The 18,958-nt window shown below is 45.6% G+C and overlaps 18 non-coding genes across 18 annotated transcripts; all 18 read left to right on the forward strand.

The window, feature by feature from the left end:
- Positions 1-621: 621 nt before the first annotated feature.
- trnae-cuc (transfer RNA glutamic acid (anticodon CUC)) lies at positions 622-693 on the forward strand. The gene has a single exon. It is a non-coding gene; the product is annotated as a tRNA-Glu (tRNA).
- An 885-nt stretch (positions 694-1,578) lies between these two features.
- On the forward strand, positions 1,579-1,650 carry trnae-uuc (transfer RNA glutamic acid (anticodon UUC)). Its single transcript has one exon. It is a non-coding gene; the product is annotated as a tRNA-Glu (tRNA).
- Positions 1,651-2,519: 869 nt separating this feature from the next.
- trnae-cuc (transfer RNA glutamic acid (anticodon CUC)) lies at positions 2,520-2,591 on the forward strand. Its single transcript has one exon. It is a non-coding gene; the product is annotated as a tRNA-Glu (tRNA).
- Positions 2,592-3,476: 885 nt separating this feature from the next.
- Positions 3,477-3,548, forward strand: trnae-uuc (transfer RNA glutamic acid (anticodon UUC)). Its single transcript has one exon. It is a non-coding gene; the product is annotated as a tRNA-Glu (tRNA).
- Positions 3,549-4,417: 869 nt separating this feature from the next.
- Positions 4,418-4,489, forward strand: trnae-cuc (transfer RNA glutamic acid (anticodon CUC)). The gene has a single exon. It is a non-coding gene; the product is annotated as a tRNA-Glu (tRNA).
- An 885-nt stretch (positions 4,490-5,374) lies between these two features.
- On the forward strand, positions 5,375-5,446 carry trnae-uuc (transfer RNA glutamic acid (anticodon UUC)). The gene has a single exon. It is a non-coding gene; the product is annotated as a tRNA-Glu (tRNA).
- An 869-nt stretch (positions 5,447-6,315) lies between these two features.
- Positions 6,316-6,387, forward strand: trnae-cuc (transfer RNA glutamic acid (anticodon CUC)). The gene has a single exon. It is a non-coding gene; the product is annotated as a tRNA-Glu (tRNA).
- Positions 6,388-7,272: 885 nt separating this feature from the next.
- trnae-uuc (transfer RNA glutamic acid (anticodon UUC)) lies at positions 7,273-7,344 on the forward strand. Its single transcript has one exon. It is a non-coding gene; the product is annotated as a tRNA-Glu (tRNA).
- An 869-nt stretch (positions 7,345-8,213) lies between these two features.
- Positions 8,214-8,285, forward strand: trnae-cuc (transfer RNA glutamic acid (anticodon CUC)). Its single transcript has one exon. It is a non-coding gene; the product is annotated as a tRNA-Glu (tRNA).
- Positions 8,286-9,170: 885 nt separating this feature from the next.
- trnae-uuc (transfer RNA glutamic acid (anticodon UUC)) lies at positions 9,171-9,242 on the forward strand. Its single transcript has one exon. It is a non-coding gene; the product is annotated as a tRNA-Glu (tRNA).
- An 869-nt stretch (positions 9,243-10,111) lies between these two features.
- Positions 10,112-10,183, forward strand: trnae-cuc (transfer RNA glutamic acid (anticodon CUC)). Its single transcript has one exon. It is a non-coding gene; the product is annotated as a tRNA-Glu (tRNA).
- Positions 10,184-11,068: 885 nt separating this feature from the next.
- Positions 11,069-11,140, forward strand: trnae-uuc (transfer RNA glutamic acid (anticodon UUC)). The gene has a single exon. It is a non-coding gene; the product is annotated as a tRNA-Glu (tRNA).
- Positions 11,141-12,009: 869 nt separating this feature from the next.
- On the forward strand, positions 12,010-12,081 carry trnae-cuc (transfer RNA glutamic acid (anticodon CUC)). Its single transcript has one exon. It is a non-coding gene; the product is annotated as a tRNA-Glu (tRNA).
- Positions 12,082-14,864: 2,783 nt separating this feature from the next.
- trnae-uuc (transfer RNA glutamic acid (anticodon UUC)) lies at positions 14,865-14,936 on the forward strand. Its single transcript has one exon. It is a non-coding gene; the product is annotated as a tRNA-Glu (tRNA).
- An 869-nt stretch (positions 14,937-15,805) lies between these two features.
- On the forward strand, positions 15,806-15,877 carry trnae-cuc (transfer RNA glutamic acid (anticodon CUC)). Its single transcript has one exon. It is a non-coding gene; the product is annotated as a tRNA-Glu (tRNA).
- An 885-nt stretch (positions 15,878-16,762) lies between these two features.
- trnae-uuc (transfer RNA glutamic acid (anticodon UUC)) lies at positions 16,763-16,834 on the forward strand. Its single transcript has one exon. It is a non-coding gene; the product is annotated as a tRNA-Glu (tRNA).
- An 869-nt stretch (positions 16,835-17,703) lies between these two features.
- On the forward strand, positions 17,704-17,775 carry trnae-cuc (transfer RNA glutamic acid (anticodon CUC)). The gene has a single exon. It is a non-coding gene; the product is annotated as a tRNA-Glu (tRNA).
- Positions 17,776-18,660: 885 nt separating this feature from the next.
- On the forward strand, positions 18,661-18,732 carry trnae-uuc (transfer RNA glutamic acid (anticodon UUC)). The gene has a single exon. It is a non-coding gene; the product is annotated as a tRNA-Glu (tRNA).
- The last annotated feature ends 226 nt before the right edge of the window (positions 18,733-18,958 follow it).

Consider the following 18,958-nt stretch of genomic DNA (forward strand, 5'->3'; position numbering starts at 1 on the left):
CTGCCTGACACTCTAATTGTCGCCAACCTTTAACTATAGCTCACAGTGTCAGCACAGTCACTGTTTTTTTAGACTTTTATGTCTCTTCTGCCACTACATCTCCTTAACAACACCAGCTGATCACAGCACCGCTTTCTTCAAAATGAGGCCCAGTGTAAAAAAAAATGCACGGTTTCAAAGCGAAGGGAGGTGTGCAAAATTGGAAGGAGTGTGCGACTGGATATAATGGGCCTGAGGCAGTGAGAACATCTCTTGAGCATAAAGACATTCAGTATCTGAAAGAAGCAGGCTGATGAGCTCTTTCAGTTTATTTATCCTGGCATCTGCAAAACCCATCGTCTCTCAAAGTCCATCATCTTTCATCCATTTTGTGTGCATGCCTACCCGAACTTGGTGCTGTCATTGTCTGAACCAGTGTTTTATGTTGTTCGATGACCGTCACAAACACGATGGGCCGAATGGCCTCCCACTGTGCCGTGAATGTTCTATGTTCCAATGTGCTAAAAGAAAATGCCATTTTGGGCGAGCAGCTTTTTTTTGGATCGAAAGAGACCTGAATTTCAAAGGGACAATTAGGAAAGAAAAGGTTGGACTCCTCTCTCGCATGCATCAGCCGTAGCTTCCCTGGTGGTCTAGTGGTTAGGATTCGGCGCTCTCACCGCCGCGGCCCGGGTTCGATTCCCGGTCAGGGAACATTGCTTTCTTGGTGCTCGTCGTTCTGGTGCCAACGAATGTCCCATCACTGAGCCCAATGCTTGCTCCTGATCAACATTAGCTTTTTCGCCACCATAAATGCTAATCGAGCAGCAGGCAGCCGATCATTCTTTAATCTAACAAGCCATTAGAGCGACATACAATGCACTTTCATGCCTTCTGTAAAATGCCTACATTTCTTTAAAATGCGTTGACGCTGATCAAAGTTTGTGGGAAGATTTTTTTTGCCATTTCTCCCAAGATTCGGAAAAGACCTGTTGCTTGTCACTTTAATTGTCGCCAACCTTTAACTGTAGCTCACAGTGTCAGAACAGTAACTGTTCTCATTAGCCATTTATGTCTCTCCTGGCACGACATCTCCTTAACAACAGCAACTAATCACAGCACCTCTTTCTTCAAATTGAATTCCAGTGTAAAAAATGAGCGTTTTCAAAGCTAAGGAAGATGTGCAAGATTGGAAGGAGTGTGCGACTGGAGATAATGGGCCTGAGGCAGTGAGAACATCTCTTGAACATTATCAGTACCTGAAAGGAGGGAGATGAGATCTTTGAGTTTATTTCTCCTGGCATCAGCAAAACCCAACGTCCCTCAATGCCCAACATCTTTCATCCATTTCGAGTGCATGCCGACCCGAACTTGGTGCTGTCATTGTCTGAACAAGTGTTTCATGTTCTTCGATGACCGTCGCAGACACGATGGGCCGAATGGCCTCCTTCTGTGCCCTGAATGTTCTGTGTTTCTATGTACGAAAAGAAAATGCCATTTTGGCCGAGCAGCTTGTTTGGGGAGAAAGGGACGTGAAATGCAGAGACAAATAGGAAAAAGAGGCTTGGACTGATGGCCTGCAAGATCGTGCCATGTGCTTCCCTGGTGGTCTAGTGGTTAGGATTCGGCGCTTTCACCGCCGCGGCCTGGGTTCGATTCCCGGTCAGGGAACGTTATTTGCAAAGTGCTGTTCGTTCTGATGCCAGTGGTTGCTCCTGATCGCTATCAGTTTTACACTGCTGTGGTTGCAACAAGGGGCTGCCCATCATTCCTTTATCTCACAACCCATTAGAGTGACACACAATGTACTTTCTTGCCTTCTGTAAAATGCCAGTATTTATTTTTAAATAGTCGTGACGCTGATCAAAGTTTGTGGGAAGGTTTTTGTTGCCATTTCTAACAGATTTGGAAAAGATCTGCTGCCTGACACTCTAATTGTCGCCAACCTTTAACTATAGCTCACAGTGTCAGCACAGTCACTGTTTTTTTAGACTTTTATGTCTCTTCTGCCACTACATCTCCTTAACAACACCAGCTGATCACAGCACCGCTTTCTTCAAAATGAGGCCCAGTGTAAAAAAAAATGCACGGTTTCAAAGCGAAGGGAGGTGTGCAAAATTGGAAGGAGTGTGCGACTGGATATAATGGGCCTGAGGCAGTGAGAACATCTCTTGAGCATAAAGACATTCAGTATCTGAAAGAAGCAGGCTGATGAGCTCTTTCAGTTTATTTATCCTGGCATCTGCAAAACCCATCGTCTCTCAAAGTCCATCATCTTTCATCCATTTTGTGTGCATGCCTACCCGAACTTGGTGCTGTCATTGTCTGAACCAGTGTTTTATGTTGTTCGATGACCGTCACAAACACGATGGGCCGAATGGCCTCCCACTGTGCCGTGAATGTTCTATGTTCCAATGTGCTAAAAGAAAATGCCATTTTGGGCGAGCAGCTTTTTTTTGGATCGAAAGAGACCTGAATTTCAAAGGGACAATTAGGAAAGAAAAGGTTGGACTCCTCTCTCGCATGCATCAGCCGTAGCTTCCCTGGTGGTCTAGTGGTTAGGATTCGGCACTCTCACCGCCGCGGCCCGGGTTCGATTCCCGGTCAGGGAACATTGCTTTCTTGGTGCTCGTCGTTCTGGTGCCAACGAATGTCCCATCACTGAGCCCAATGCTTGCTCCTGATCAACATTAGCTTTTTCGCCACCATAAATGCTAATCGAGCAGCAGGCAGCCGATCATTCTTTAATCTAACAAGCCATTAGAGCGACATACAATGCACTTTCATGCCTTCTGTAAAATGCCTACATTTCTTTAAAATGCGTTGACGCTGATCAAAGTTTGTGGGAAGATTTTTTTTGCCATTTCTCCCAAGATTCGGAAAAGACCTGTTGCTTGTCACTTTAATTGTCGCCAACCTTTAACTGTAGCTCACAGTGTCAGAACAGTAACTGTTCTCATTAGCCATTTATGTCTCTCCTGGCACGACATCTCCTTAACAACAGCAACTAATCACAGCACCTCTTTCTTCAAATTGAATTCCAGTGTAAAAAATGAGCGTTTTCAAAGCTAAGGAAGATGTGCAAGATTGGAAGGAGTGTGCGACTGGAGATAATGGGCCTGAGGCAGTGAGAACATCTCTTGAACATTATCAGTACCTGAAAGGAGGGAGATGAGATCTTTGAGTTTATTTCTCCTGGCATCAGCAAAACCCAACGTCCCTCAATGCCCAACATCTTTCATCCATTTCGAGTGCATGCCGACCCGAACTTGGTGCTGTCATTGTCTGAACAAGTGTTTCATGTTCTTCGATGACCGTCGCAGACACGATGGGCCGAATGGCCTCCTTCTGTGCCCTGAATGTTCTGTGTTTCTATGTACGAAAAGAAAATGCCATTTTGGCCGAGCAGCTTGTTTGGGGAGAAAGGGACGTGAAATGCAGAGACAAATAGGAAAAAGAGGCTTGGACTGATGGCCTGCAAAATCGTGCCATGTGCTTCCCTGGTGGTCTAGTGGTTAGGATTCGGCGCTTTCACCGCCGCGGCCCGGGTTCGATTCCCGGTCAGGAAACGTTATTTGCAAAGTGCTGTTCGTTCTGATGCCAGTGATTGCTCCTGATCGCTATCAGTTTTACACTGCTGTGGTTGCAACAAGGGGCTGCCCATCATTCCTTTATCTCACAACCCATTAGAGTGACACACAATGTACTTTCTTGCCTTCTGTAAAATGCCAGTATTTATTTTTAAAGAGTCGTGACGCTGATCAAAGTTTGTGGGAAGGTTTTTGTTGCCATTTCCAGCAGATTTGGAAAAGATCTGCTGCCTGACACTCTAATTGTCGCCAACCTTTAACTATAGCTCACAGTGTCAGCACAGTCACTGTTTTTTTAGACTTTTATGTCTCTTCTGCCACTACATCTCCTTAACAACACCAGCTGATCACAGCACCGCTTTCTTCAAAATGAGGCCCAGTGTAAAAAAAAATGCACGGTTTCAAAGCGAAGGGAGGTGTGCAAGATTGGAAGGAGTGTGCGACTGGATATAATGGGCCTGAGGCAGTGAGAACATCTCTTGAGCATAAAGACATTCAGTATCTGAAAGAAGCAGGCTGATGAGCTCTTTCAGTTTATTTATCCTGGCATCTGCAAAACCCATCGTCTCTCAAAGTCCATCATCTTTCATCCATTTTGTGTGCATGCCGACCCGAACTTGGTGCTGTCATTGTCTGAACCAGTGTTTTATGTTGTTCGATGACCGTCACAAACACGATGGGCCGAATGGCCTCCCACTGTGCCGTGAATGTTCTATGTTCCAATGTGCTAAAAGAAAATGCCATTTTGGGCGAGCAGCTTTTTTTTGGATCGAAAGAGACCTGAATTTCAAAGGGACAATTAGGAAAGAAAAGGTTGGACTCCTCTCTCGCATGCATCAGCCGTAGCTTCCCTGGTGGTCTAGTGGTTAGGATTCGGCGCTCTCACCGCCGCGGCCCGGGTTCGATTCCCGGTCAGCGAGCAATGCTTTCTTGGTGCTCGTCGTTCTGGTGCCAACGAATGTCCCATCACTGAGCCCAATGCTTGCTCCTGATCAACATTAGCTTTTTCGCCAACATAAATGCTAATCGAGCAGCGGGCAGCCGATCATTCTTTAATCTAACAAGCCATTAGAGCGACATACAATGCACTTTCATGCCTTCTGTAAAATGCCTACATTTCTTTAAAATGTGTTGACGCTGATCAAAGTTTGTGGGAAGATTTTTGTTGCCATTTCTCCCAAGATTCGGAAAAGACCTGTTGCTTGTCACTTTAATTGTCGCCAACCTTTAACTGTAGCTCACAGTGTCAGAACAGTAACTGTTCTCATTAGCCATTTATGTCTCTCCTGGCACGACATCTCCTTAACAACACCAACTAATCACAGCACCTCTTTCTTCAAATTGAATTCCAGTGTAAAAAATGAGCGTTTTCAAAGCTAAGGAAGATGTGCAAGATTGGAAGGAGTGTGCGACTGGAGATAATGGGCCTGAGGCAGTGAGAACATCTCTTGAACATTATCAGTACCTGAAAGGAGGGAGATGAGATCTTTGAGTTTATTTCTCCTGGCATCAGCAAAACCCATCGTCCCTCAATGCCCAACATCTTTCATCCATTTCGAGTGCATGCCGACCCGAACTTGGTGCTGTCATTGTCTGAACAAGTGTTTCATGTTCTTCGATGACCGTCGCAGACACGATGGGCCGAATGGCCTCCTTCTGTGCCCTGAATGTTCTGTGTTTCGATGTACGAAAAGAAAATGCCATTTTGGCCGAGCAGCTTGTTTGGGGAGAAAGGGACGTGAAATGCAGAGACAAATAGGAAAAAGAGGCTTGGACTGATGGCCTGCAAAATCGTGCCATGTGCTTCCCTGGTGGTCTAGTGGTTAGGATTCGGCGCTTTCACCGCCGCGGCCCGCGTTCGATTCCCGGTCAGGGAACGTTATTTGCAAAGTGCTGTTCGTTCTGATGCCAGTGATTGCTCCTGATCGCTATCAGTTTTTCACTGCTGTGGTTGCAACAAGGGGCTGCCCATCATTCCTTTATCTCACAACCCATTAGAGTGACACACAATGTACTTTCTTGCCTTCTGTAAAATGCCAGTATTTATTTTTAAAGAGTCGTGACGCTGATCAAAGTTTGTGGGAAGGTTTTTGTTGCCATTTCTAACAGATTTGGAAAAGATCTGCTGCCTGACACTCTAATTGTCGCCAACCTTTAACTATAGCTCACAGTGTCAGCACAGTCACTGTTTTTTTAGACTTTTATGTCTCTTCTGCCACTACATCTCCTTAACAACACCAGCTGATCACAGCACCGCTTTCTTCAAAATGAGGCCCAGTGTAAAAAAAAATGCACGGTTTCAAAGCGAAGGGAGGTGTGCAAGATTGGAAGGAGTGTGCGACTGGATATAATGGGCCTGAGGCAGTGAGAACATCTCTTGAGCATAAAGACATTCAGTATCTGAAAGAAGCAGGCTGATGAGCTCTTTCAGTTTATTTATCCTGGCATCTGCAAAACCCATCGTCTCTCAAAGCCCATCATCTTTCATCCATTTTGTGTGCATGCCTCCCCGAACTTGGTGCTGTCATTGTCTGAACCAGTGTTTTATGTTGTTCGATGACCGTCACAAACACGATGGGCCGAATGGCCTCCCACTGTGCCGTGAATGTTCTATGTTCCAATGTGCTAAAAGAAAATGCCATTTTGGGCGAGCAGCTTTTTTTTGGATCGAAAGAGACCTGAATTTCAAAGGGACAATTAGGAAAGAAAAGGTTGGACTCCTCTCTCGCATGCATCAGCCGTAGCTTCCCTGGTGGTCTAGTGGTTAGGATTCGGCGCTCTCACCGCCGCGGCCCGGGTTCGATTCCCGGTCAGGGAACCATGCTTTCTTGGTGCTCGTCGTTCTGGTGCCAACGAATGTCCCATCACTGAGCCCAATGCTTGCTCCTGATCAACATTAGCTTTTTCGCCAACATAAATGCTAATCGAGCAGCGGGCAGCCGATCATTCTTTAATCGAACAAGCCATTAGAGCGACATACAATGCACTTTCATGCCTTCTGTAAAATGCCTACATTTCTTTAAAATGTGTTGACGCTGATCAAAGTTTGTGGGAAGATTTTTGTTGCCATTTCTCCCAAGATTCGGAAAAGACCTGTTGCTTGTCACTTTAATTGTCGCCAACCTTTAACTGCAGCTCACAGTGTCAGAACAGTAACTGTTCTCATTAGCCATTTATGTCTCTCCTGGCACGACATCTCCTTAACAACACCAACTAATCACAGCACCTCTTTCTTCAAATTGAATTCCAGTGTAAAAAATGAGCGTTTTCAAAGCTAAGGAAGATGTGCAAGATTGGAAGGAGTGTGCGACTGGAGATAATGGGCCTGAGGCAGTGAGAACATCTCTTGAACATTATCAGTACCTGAAAGGAGGGAGATGAGATCTTTGAGTTTATTTCTCCTGGCATCAGCAAAACCCAACGTCCCTCAATGCCCAACATCTTTCATCCATTTCGAGTGCATGCCGACCCGAACTTGGTGCTGTCATTGTCTGAACAAGTGTTTCATGTTCTTCGATGACCGTCGCAGACACGATGGGCCGAATGGCCTCCTTCTGTGCCCTGAATGTTCTGTGTTTCTATGTACGAAAAGAAAATGCCATTTTGGCCGAGCAGCTTGTTTGGGGAGAAAGGGACGTGAAATGCAGAGACAAATAGGAAAAAGAGGCTTGGACTGATGGCCTGCAAGATCGTGCCATGTGCTTCCCTGGTGGTCTAGTGGTTAGGATTCGGCGCTTTCACCGCCGCAGCCCGGGTTCGATTCCCGGTCAGGGAACGTTATTTGCAAAGTGCTGTTTGTTCTGATGCCAGTGATTGCTCCTGATCGCTATCAGTTTTACACTGCTGTGGTTGCAACAAGGGGCTGCCCATCATTCCTTTATCTCACAACCCATTCGAGTGACACACAATGTACTTTCTTGCCTTCTGTAAAATGACAGTATTTATTTTTAAAGAGTCGTGACGCTGATCAAAGTTTGTGGGAAGGTTTTTGTTGCCATTTCCAGCAGATTTGGAAAAGATCAGCTGCCTGACACTCTAATTGTCGCCAACCTTTAACTATAGCTCACAGTGTCAGCACAGTCACTGTTTTTTTAGACTTTTATGTCTCTTCTGCCACTACATCTCCTTAACAACACCAGCTGATCACAGCACCGCTTTCTTCAAAATGAGGCCCAGTGTAAAAAAAAATGCACGGTTTCAAAGCGAAGGGAGGTGTGCAAGATTGGAAGGAGTGTGCGACTGGATATAATGGGCCTGAGGCAGTGAGATCATCTCTTGAGCATAAAGACATTCAGTATCTGAAAGAAGCAGGCTGATGAGCTCTTTCAGTTTATTTATCCTGGCATCTGCAAAACCCATCGTCTCTCAAAGTCCATCATCTTTCATCCATTTTGTGTGCATGCCTACCCGAACTTGGTGCTGTCATTGTCTGAACCAGTGTTTTATGTTGTTCGATGACCGTCACAAACACGATGGGCCGAATGGCCTCCCACTGTGCCGTGAATGTTCTATGTTCCAATGTGCTAAAAGAAAATGCCATTTTGGGCGAGCAGCTTTTTTTTGGATCGAAAGAGACCTGAATTTCAAAGGGACAATTAGGAAAGAAAAGGTTGGACTCCTCTCTCGCATGCATCAGCCGTAGATTCCCTGGTGGTCTAGTGGTTAGGATTCGGCGCTCTCACTGCCGCGGCCTGGGTTCGATTCCCGGTCAGGGAAGATTGCTTTCTTGGTGCTCGTCGTTCTGGTGCCAACGAATGTCCCATCACTGAGCCCAATGCTTGCTCCTGATCAACATTAGCTTTTTCGCCAACATAAATGCTAATCGAGCAGCGGGCAGCCGATCATTCTTTAATCTAACAAGCCATTAGAGCGACATACAATGCACTTTCATGCCTTCTGTAAAATGCCTACATTTCTTTAAAATGTGTTGACGCTGATCAAAGTTTGTGGGAAGATTTTTGTTGCCATTTCTCCCAAGATTCGGAAAAGACCTGTTGCTTGTCACTTTAATTGTTGCCAACCTTTAACTGTAGCTCACAGTGTCAGAACAGTAACTGTTCTCATTAGCCATTTATGTCTCTCCTGGCACGACATCACCTTAACAACACCAACTAATCACAGCACCTCTTTCTTCAAATTGAATTCCAGTGTAAAAAATGAGCGTTTTCAAAGCTAAGGAAGATGTGCAAGATTGGAAGGAGTGTGCGACTGGAGATAATGGGCCTGAGGCAGTGAGAACATCTCTTGAACATTATCAGTACCTGAAAGGAGGGAGATGAGATCTTTGAGTTTATTTCTCCTGGCATCAGCAAAACCCATCGTCCCTCAATGCCCAACATCTTTCATCCATTTCGAGTGCATGCCGACCCGAACTTGGTGCTGTCATTGTCTGAACAAGTGTTTCATGTTCTTCGATGACCGTCGCAGACACGATGGGCCGAATGGTCTCCTTCTGTGCCCTGAATGTTCTGTGTTTCTATGTACGAAAAGAAAATGCCATTTTGGCCGAGCAGCTTGTTTGGGGAGAAAGGGACGTGAAATGCAGAGACAAATAGGAAAAAGAGGCTTGGACTGATGGCCTGCAAGATCGTGCCATGTGCTTCCCTGGTGGTCTAGTGGTTAGGATTCGGCGCTTTCACCGCCGCGGCCCGGGTTCGATTCCCGGTCAGGGAACGTTATTTGCAAAGTGCTGTTCGTTCTGATGCCAGTGATTGCTCCTGATCGCTATCAGTTTTACACTGCTGTGGTTGCAACAAGGGGCTGCCCATCATTCCTTTATCTCACAACCCATTAGAGTGACACACAATGTACTTTCTTGCCTTCTGTAAAATACCAGTATTTATTTTTAAAGAGTCGTGACGCTGATCAAAGTTTGTGGGAAGGTTTTTGTTGCCATTTCTAACAGATTTGGAAAAGATCTGCTGCCTGACACTCTAATTGTCGCCAACCTTTAACTATAGCTCACAGTGTCAGCACAGTCACTGTTTTTTTAGACTTTTATGTCTCTTCTGCCACTACATCTCCTTAACAACACCAGCTGATCACAGCACCGCTTTCTTCAAAATGAGGCCCAGTGTAAAAAAAAATGCACGGTTTCAAAGCGAAGGGAGGTGTGCAAAATTGGAAGGAGTGTGCGACTGGATATAATGGGCCTGAGGCAGTGAGAACATCTCTTGAGCATAAAGACATTCAGTATCTGAAAGAAGCAGGCTGATGAGCTCTTTCAGTTTATTTATCCTGGCATCTGCAAAACCCATCGTCTCTCAAAGTCCATCATCTTTCATCCATTTTGTGTGCATGCCTACCCGAACTTGGTGCTGTCATTGTCTGAACCAGTGTTTTATGTTGTTCGATGACCGTCACAAACACGATGGGCCGAATGGCCTCCCACTGTGCCGTGAATGTTCTATGTTCCAATGTGCTAAAAGAAAATGCCATTTTGGGCGAGCAGCTTTTTTTTGGATCGAAAGAGACCTGAATTTCAAAGGGACAATTAGGAAAGAAAAGGTTGGACTCCTCTCTCGCATGCATCAGCCGTAGTTTCCCTGGTGGTCTAGTGGTTAGGATTCGGCGCTCTCACCGCCGCGGCCCGGGTTCGATTCCCGGTCAGGGAAGATTGCTTTCTTGGTGCTCGTCGTTCTGGTGCCAACGAATGTCCCATCACTGAGCCCAATGCTTGCTCCTGATCAACATTAGCTTTTTCGCCAACATAAATGCTAATCGAGCAGCGGGCAGCCAATCATTCTTTAATCTAACAAGCCATTAGAGCGACATACAATGCACTTTCATGCCTTCTGTAAAATGCCTACATTTCTTTAAAATGTGTTGACGCTGATCAAAGTTTGTGGGAAGATTTTTGTTGCCATTTCTCCCAAGATTCGGAAAAGACCTGTTGCTTGTCACTTTAATTGTCGCCAACCTTTAACTGTAGCTCACAGTGTCAGAACAGTAACTGTTCTCATTAGCCATTTATGTCTCTCCTGGCACGACATCTCCTTAACAACACCAACTAATCACAGCACCTCTTTCTTCAAATTGAATTCCAGTGTAAAAAATGAGCGTTTTCAAAGCTAAGGAAGATGTGCAAGATTGGAAGGAGTGTGCGACTGGAGATAATGGGCCTGAGGCAGTGAGAACATCTCTTGAACATTATCAGTACCTGAAAGGAGGGAGATGAGATCTTTGAGTTTATTTCTCCTGGCATCAGCAAAACCCATCGTCCCTCAATGCCCAACATCTTTCATCCATTTCGAGTGCATGCCGACCCGAACTTGGTGCTGTCATTGTCTGAACAAGTGTTTCATGTTCTTCGATGACCGTCGCAGACACGATGGGCCGAATGGCCTCCTTCTGTGCCCTGAATGTTCTGTGTTTCGATGTACGAAAAGAAAATGCCATTTTGGCCGAGCAGCTTGTTTGGGGAGAAAGGGACGTGAAATGCAGAGACAAATAGGAAAAAGAGGCTTGGACTGATGGCCTGCAAGATCGTGCCATGTGCTTCCCTGGTGGTCTAGTGGTTAGGATTCGGCGCTTTCACCGCCGCGGCCCGGGTTCGATTCCCGGTCAGTGAACGTTATTTGCAAAGTGCTGTTCGTTCTGATGCCAGTGATTGCTCCTGATTGCTATCACTTTTATACTGCTGTGGTTGCAACAAGGGGCTGCCCATCATTCCTTTATCTCACAACCCATTAGAGTGACACACAATGTACTTTCTTGCCTTCTGTAAAATGCCAGTATTTATTTTTAAAGAGTCGTGACGCTGATCAAAGTTTGTGGGAAGGTTTTTGTTGCCATTTCTAACAGATTTGGAAAAGATCTGCTGCCTGACACTCTAATTGTCGCCAACCTTTAACTATAGCTCACAGTGTCAGAACAGTCACTGTTTTTTTAGACTTTTATGTCTCTTCTGCCACGACATCTCCTTAACAACACCAGCTGATCACAGCACCGCTTTCTTCAAAATGAGGCCCAGTGTAAAAAAAAATGCACGGTTTCAAAGCGAAGGGAGGTGTGCAAGATTGGAAGGAGTGTGCGACTGGATATAATGGGCCTGAGGCAGTGAGAACATCTCTTGAGCATAAAGACATTCAGTATCTGAAAGAAGCAGGCTGATGAGCTCTTTCAGTTTATTTATCCTGGCATCTGCAAAACCCATCGTCTCTCAAAGTCCATCATCTTTCATCCATTTTGTGTGCATGCCTACCCGAACTTGGTGCTGTCATTGTCTGAACCAGTGTTTTATGTTGTTCGATGACCGTCACAAACACGATGGGCCGAATGGCCTCCCACTGTGCCGTGAATGTTCTATGTTCCAATGTGCTAAAAGAAAATGCCATTTTGGGCGAGCAGCTTTTTTTTGGATCGAAAGAGACCTGAATTTCAAAGGGACAATTAGGAAAGAAAAGGTTGGACTCCTCTCTCGCATGCATCAGCCGTAGCTTCCCTGGTGGTCTAGTGGTTAGGATTCGGCGCTCTCACCGCCGCGGCCCGGGTTCGATTCCCGGTCAGGGAAGATTGCTTTCTTGGTGCTCGTCGTTCTGGTGCCAACGAATGTCCCATCACTGAGCCCAATGCTTGCTCCTGATCAACATTAGCTTTTTCGCCAACATAAATGCTAATCGAGCAGCGGGCAGCCGATCATTCTTTAATCTAACAAGCCATTAGAGCGACATACAATGCACTTTCATGCCTTCTGTAAAATGCCTACATTTCTTTAAAATGTGTTGACGCTGATCAAAGTTTGTGGGAAGATTTTTGTTGCCATTTCTCCCAAGATTCGGAAAAGACCTGTTGCTTGTCACTTTAATTGTCGCCAACCTTTAACTGTAGCTCACAGTGTCAGAACAGTAACTGTTCTCATTAGCCATTTATGTCTCTCCTGGCACGACATCTCCTTAACAACACCAACTAATCACAGCACCTCTTTCTTCAAATTGAATTCCAGTGTAAAAAATGAGCGTTTTCAAAGCTAAGGAAGATGTGCAAGATTGGAAGGAGTGTGCGACTGGAGATAATGGGCCTGAGGCAGTGAGAACATCTCTTGAACATTATCAGTACCTGAAAGGAGGGAGATGAGATCTTTGAGTTTATTTCTCCTGGCATCAGCAAAACCCATCGTCCCTCAATGCCCAACATCTTTCATCCATTTCGAGTGCATGCCGACCCGAACTTGGTGCTGTCATTGTCTGAACAAGTGTTTCATGTTCTTCGATGACCGTCGCAGACACGATGGGCCGAATGGCCTCCTTCTGTGCCCTGAATGTTCTGTGTTTCTATGTACGAAAAGAAAATGCCATTTTGGCCGAGCAGCTTGTTTGGGGAGAAAGGGACGTGAAATGCAGAGAGAAATAGGAAAAAGAGGCTTGGACTGATGGCCTGCAAGATCGTGCCATGTGCTTTCCTGGTGGTCTAGTGGTTAGGATTCAGTGCTTTCACCGCCGCGGCCCGTGTTCGATTCCCGGTCAGGAATCGTTATTTGCAAAGTGCTGTTCGTTCTGATGCCAGTGATTGCTCCTGATCGCTATCAGTTTTACACTGCTGTGGTTGCAACAAGGGGCTGCCCATCATTCCTTTATCTCACAACCCATTAGAGTGACACACAATGTACTTTCTTGCCTTCTGTAAAATGCCAGTATTTATTTTTAAAGAGTCGTGACGCTGATCAAAGTTTGTGGGAAGGTTTTTGTTGCCATTTCTAACAGATTTGGAAAAGATCTGCTGCCTGACACTCTAATTGTCGCCAACCTTTAACTATAGCTCACAGTGTCAGCACAGTCACTGTTTTTTTAGACTTTTATGTCTCTTCTGCCACTACATCTCCTTAACAACACCAGCTGATCACAGCACCGCTTTCTTCAAAATGAGGCCCAGTGTAAAAAAAAATGCACGGTTTCAAAGCGAAGGGAGGTGTGCAAGATTGGAAGGAGTGTGCGACTGGATACAATGGGCCTGAGGCAGTGAGAACATCTCTTGAGCATAAAGACATTCAGTATCTGAAAGAAGCAGGCTGATGAGCTCTTTCAGTTTATTTATCCTGGCATCTGCAAAACCCATCGTCTCTCAAAGTCCATCATCTTTCATCCATTTTGTGTGCATGCCTACCCGAACTTGGTGCTGTCATTGTCTGAACCAGTGTTTTATGTTGTTCGATGACCGTCACAAACACGATGGGCCGAATGGCCTCCCACTGTGCCGTGAATGTTCTGTGTTCCAATGTGCTAAAAGAAAATGCCATTTTGGGCGAGCAGCTTTTTTTTGGATCGAAAGAGACCTGAATTTCAAAGGGACAATTAGGAAAGAAAAGGTTGGACTCCTCTATCGCATGCATCAGCGGTAGCTTCCCTGGTGGTCTAGTGGTGAGGATTCAGCGCTCTCACCGCCGCGGCCCGGGTTGGATTCCGGGTCAGGGAAGATTGCTTTCTTGGTGCTCGTCGTTCTGGTGCCAACGAATGTCCCATCACTGAGCCCAATGCTTGCTCCTGATCAACATTAGCTTTTTCGCCAACATAAATGCTAATCGAGCAGCGGGCAGCCGATCATTCTTTAATCTAACAAGCCATTAGAGCGACATACAATGCACTTTCATGCCTTCTGTAAAATGCCTACATTTCTTTAAAATGTGTTGACGCTGATCAAAGTTTGTGGGAAGATTTTTTTTGCCATTTCTCCCAAGATTCGGAAAAGACCTGTTGCTTGTCACTTTAATTGTCGCCAACCTTTAACTGTAGCTCACAGTGTCAGAACAGTAACTGTTCTCATTAGCCATTTATGTCTCTCCTGGCACGACATCTCCTTAACAACACCAACTAATCACAGCACCTCTTTCTTCAAATTGAATTCCAGTGTAAAAAATGAGCGTTTTCAAAGCTAAGGAAGATGTGCAAGATTGGAAGGAGTGTGCGACTGGAGATAATGGGCCTGAGGCAGTGAGAACATCTCTTGAACATTATCAGTACCTGAAAGGAGGGAGATGAGATCTTTGAGTTTATTTCTCCTGGCATCAGCAAAACCCATCGTCCCTCAATGCCCAACATCTTTCATCCATTTCGAGTGCATGCCGACCCGAACTTGGTGCTGTCATTGTCTGAACAAGTGTTTCATGTTCTTCGATGACCGTCGCAGACACGATGGGCCGAATGGCCTCCTTCTGTGCCCTGAATGTTCTGTGTTTCTATGTACGAAAAGAAAATGCCATTTTGGCCGAGCAGCTTGTTTGGGGAGAAAGGGACGTGAAATGCAGAGACAAATAGGAAAAAGAGGCTTGGACTGATGGCCTGCAAGATTGTTCTATGTGCTTCCCTGGTGGTCTAGTGGTTAGGATTTGGCGCTTTCACCGCCGCGGCCCGGGTTCGATTCCCGGTCAGGGAACGTTATTTGCAAAGTGCTGTTTGTTCTGATGCCAGTGATTGCTCCTGATCGCTATCAGTTTTACACTGCTGTGGTTGCAACAAGGGGCTGCCCATCATTCCTTTATCTCACAACCCATTAGAGTGACACACAATGTACTTTCTTGCCTTCTGTAAAATGCCAGTATTTATTTTTAAAGAGTCGTGACGCTGATCAAAGTTTGTGGGAAGGTTTTTGTTGCCATTTCCAGCAGATTTGGAAAAGATCTGCTGCCTGACACTCTAATTGTCGCCAACCTTTAACTATAGCTCACAGTGTCAGCACAGTCACTGTTTTTTTAGACTTTTATGTCTCTTCTGCCACTACATCTCCTTAACAACACCAGCTGATCACAGCACCGCTTTCTTCAAAATGAGGCCCAGTGTAAAAAAAAATGCACGGTTTCAAAGCGAAGGGAGGTGTGCAAGATTGGAAGGAGTGTGCGACTGGATATAATGGGCCTGAGGCAGTGAGAACATCTCTTGAGCATAAAGACATTCAGTATCTGAAAGAAGCAGGCTGATGAGCTCTTTCAGTTTATTTATCCTGGCATCTGCAAAACCCATCGTCTCTCAAAGTCCATCATCTTTCATCCATTTTGTGTGCATGCCTACCCGAACTTGGTGCTGTCATTGTCTGAACCAGTGTTTTATGTTGTTCGATGACCGTCACAAACACGATGGGCCGAATGGCCTCCCACTGTGCCGTGAATGTTCTATGTTCCAATGTGCTAAAAGAAAATGCCATTTTGGGCGAGCAGCTTTTTTTTGGATCGAAAGAGACCAGAATTTCAAAGGGACAATTAGGAAAGAAAAGGTTGGACTCCTCTCTCGCATGCATCAGCTGTAGCTTCCCTGGTGGTCTAGTGGTTAGGATTCGGCACTCTCACCGCCGCGGCCCGGGTTCGATTCCCGGTCAGGGAAGATTGCTTTCTTGGTGCTCGTCGTTCTGGTGCCAACGAATGTCCCATCACTGAGCCCAATGCTTGCTCCTGATCAACATTAGCTTTTTCGCCAACATAAATGCTAATCGAGCAGCGGGCAGCCGATCATTCTTTAATCTAACAAGCCATTAGAGCGACATACAATGCACTTTCATGCCTTCTGTAAAATGCCTACATTTCTTTAAAATGTGTTGACGCTGATCAAAGTTTGTGGGAAGATTTTTTTTGCCATTTCTCCCAAGATTCGGAAAAGACCTGTTGCTTGTCACTTTAATTGTCGCCAACCTTTAACTGTAGCTCACAGTGTCAGAACAGTAACTGTTCTCATTAGCCATTTATGTCTCTCCTGGCACGACATCTCCTTAACAACACCAACTAATCACAGCACCTCTTTCTTCAAATTGAATTCCAGTGTAAAAAATGAGCGTTTTCAAAGCTAAGGAAGATGTGCAAGATTGGAAGGAGTGTGCGACTGGAGATAATGGGCCTGAGGCAGTGAGAACATCTCTTGAACATTATCAGTACCTGAAAGGAGGGAGATGAGATCTTTGAGTTTATTTCTCCTGGCATCAGCAAAACCCATCGTCCCTCAATGCCCAACATCTTTCATCCATTTCGAGTGCATGCCGACCCGAACTTGGTGCTGTCATTGTCTGAACAAGTGTTTCATGTTCTTCGATGACCGTCGCAGACACGATGGGCCGAATGGCCTCCTTCTGTGCCCTGAATGTTCTGTGTTTCTATGTACGAAAAGAAAATGCCATTTTGGCCGAGCAGCTTGTTTGGGGAGAAAGGGACGTGAAATGCAGAGACAAATAGGAAAAAGAGGCTTGGACTGATGGCCTGCAAGATCGGGCCATGTGCTTCCCTGGTGGTCTAGTGGTTAGGATTCGGCGCTTTCACCGCCGCGGCCGGTGTTCGATTCCCGGTCAGGGAATGTTATTTGCAAAGTGCTGTTCGTTCTGATGCCAGTGATTGCTCCTGATCGCTATCAGTTTTACACTGCTGTGGTTGCAACAAGGGGCTGCCCATCATTCCTTTATCTCACAACCCATTAGAGTGACACACAATGTACTTTCTTGCCTTCTGTCAAATGCCAGTATTTATTTTTAAAGAGTCGTGATGCTGATCAAAGTTTGTGGGAAGGTTTTTGTTGCCATTTCTAACAGATTTGGAAAAGATCTGCTGCCTGACACTCTAATTGTCGCCAACCTTTAACTATAGCTCACAGTGTCAGCACAGTCACTGTTTTTTTAGACTTTTATGTCTCTTCTGCCACTACATCTCCTTAACAACACCAGCTGATCACAGCACCGCTTTCTTCAAAATGAGGCCCAGTGTAAAAAAAAATGCACGGTTTCAAAGCGAAGGGAGGTGTGCAAAATTGGAAGGAGTGTGCGACTGGATATAATGGGCCTGAGGCAGTGAGAACATCTCTTGAGCATAAAGACATTCAGTATCTGAAAGAAGCAGGCTGATGAGCTCTTTCAGTTTATTTATCCTGGCATCTGCAAAACCCATCGTCTCTCAAAGTCCATCATCTTTCATCCATTTTGTGTGCATGCCTACCCGAACTTGGTGCTGTCATTGTCTGAACCAGTGTTTTATGTTGTTCGATGACCGTCACAAACACGATGGGCCGAATGGCCTCCCACTGTGCCGTGAATGTTCTATGTTCCAATGTGCTAAAAGAAAATGCCATTTTGGGCGAGCAGCTTTTTTTTGGATCGAAAGAGACCTGAATTTCAAAGGGACAATTAGGAAAGAAAAGGTTGGACTCCTCTCTCGCATGCATCAGCCGTAGCTTCCCTGGTGGTCTAGTGGTTAGGATTCGGCGCTCTCACCGCCGCGGCCCGGGTTCGATTCCCGGTCAGGGAAGATTGCTTTCTTGGTGCTCGTCGTTCTGGTGCCAACGAATGTCCCATCACTGAGCCCAATGCTTGCTCCTGATCAACATTAGCTTTTTCGCCAACATAAATGCTAATCGAGCAGCGGGCAGCCGATCATTCTTTAATCTAACAAGCCATTAGAGCGACATACAATGCACTTTCATGCCTTCTGTAAAATGCCTACATTTCTTTAAAATGTGTTGACGCTGATCAAAGTTTGTGGGAAGATTTTTTTTGCCATTTCTCCCAAGATTCGGAAAAGACCTGTTGCTTGTCACTTTAATTGTCGCCAACCTTTAACTGTAGCTCACAGTGTCAGAACAGTAACTGTTCTCATTAGCCATTCATGTCTCTCCTGGCACGACATCTCCTTAACAACACCAACTAATCACAGCACCTCTTTCTTCAAATTGAATTCCAGTGTAAAAAATGAGCGTTTTCAAAGCTAAGGAAGATGTGCAAGATTGGAAGGAGTGTGCGACTGGAGATAATGGGCCTGAGGCAGTGAGAACATCTCTTGAACATTATCAGTACCTGAAAGGAGGGAGATGAGATCTTTGAGTTTATTTCTCCTGGCATCAGCAAAACCCATCGTCCCTCAATGCCCAACATCTTTCATCCATTTCGAGTGCATGCCGACCCGAACTTGGTGCTGTCATTGTCTGAACAAGTGTTTCATGTTCTTCGATGACCGTCGCAGACACGATGGGCCGAATGGCCTCCTTCTGTGCCCTGAATGTTCTGTGTTTCTATGTACTAAAAGAAAATGCCATTTTGGCCGAGCAGCTTGTTTGGGGAGAAAGGGACGTGAATTGCAGAGACAAATAGGAAAAAGAGGCTTGGACTGATGGCCTGCAAGATCGTGCCATGTGCTTCCCTGGTGGTCTAGTGGTTAGGATTCGGCGCTTTCACCGCCGCGGCCCGGGTATGATTCCCGGTCAGGGAACGTTATTTGCAAAGTGCTGTTCGTTCTGATGCCAGTGATTGCTCCTGATCGCTATCAGTTTTACACTGCTGTGGTTGCAACAAGGGGCTGCCCATCATTCCTTTATCTCACAACCCATTAGAGTGACACACAATGTACTTTCTTGCCTTCTGTAAAATGCCAGTATTTATTTTTAAAGAGTCGTGACGCTGATCAAAGTTTGTGGGAAGGTTTTTGTTGCCATTTC

This window comes from Heptranchias perlo, chromosome 2, assembly GCF_035084215.1.
Source record: "Heptranchias perlo isolate sHepPer1 chromosome 2, sHepPer1.hap1, whole genome shotgun sequence".
Taxonomy (NCBI): domain Eukaryota; kingdom Metazoa; phylum Chordata; class Chondrichthyes; order Hexanchiformes; family Hexanchidae; genus Heptranchias; species Heptranchias perlo.